The sequence below is a fragment of the Neopelma chrysocephalum genome, unplaced genomic scaffold (assembly GCF_003984885.1).
Source record: "Neopelma chrysocephalum unplaced genomic scaffold, ASM398488v2 Primary Assembly neopelma1_186, whole genome shotgun sequence".
Classification (NCBI taxonomy): Eukaryota; Metazoa; Chordata; class Aves; order Passeriformes; family Pipridae; genus Neopelma; species Neopelma chrysocephalum.
Genome location: NW_020897848.1, coordinates 337542 through 338032, shown reverse-complemented (window position 1 = coordinate 338032; position 491 = coordinate 337542). Strand labels below are relative to the sequence as shown.

The 491-nt window shown below is 9.2% G+C and overlaps 1 protein-coding gene across 1 annotated transcript in view; it reads left to right on the top strand.

The window, feature by feature from the left end:
* WDR7 (WD repeat domain 7) overlaps window positions 1-491 on the top strand; it is a gene marked incomplete at its 5' end in the record, with an annotated part of 24298 nt that overhangs the window by 6535 nt on the left and 17272 nt on the right. The window lies entirely within an intron of this gene.

The window sequence follows — 491 nt, the reverse complement described above, 5'->3', positions numbered from 1 at the left end:
TTATTTAAGTTTTTTGTTTATTTAAGTTTTTTGTTTATTTAAGTTTTAATTAAGTTTTTTATTTAAGTTTTTTATTTATTTAAGTTTTATTTAAGTTTTTTATTTATTTTTTATAAGTTTTTTATTTATTTAAGTTTTGACAGTTTTTTATTTATTTAAGTTTTTTGTTTATTTGTTTTTTGTTTATTTAAGTTTTTAAAGTTTTTTATTTATTTTTTTATTTATATAAGTTTTATTTAAGTTTTTTATTTTTTTTTATTTATTTTTTTATTTATTTAAGTTTTGACCGTTTTTTGTTTATTTAAGTTTTTTATAGTTTTTTATTTATTTAAGTTTTTAAAGTTTTTAATTTATTGAAGTTTTTTATTTATTGAAGTTTTTTATTTATCTAAGTTTTTAAAGTTTTTTATTTATTTAAGTTTTTTATTTATTTAAGTTTTAAGGTTTTTATTTATTTTTTTATTTAAATTTTTTATTTATTTAAGTTTTGA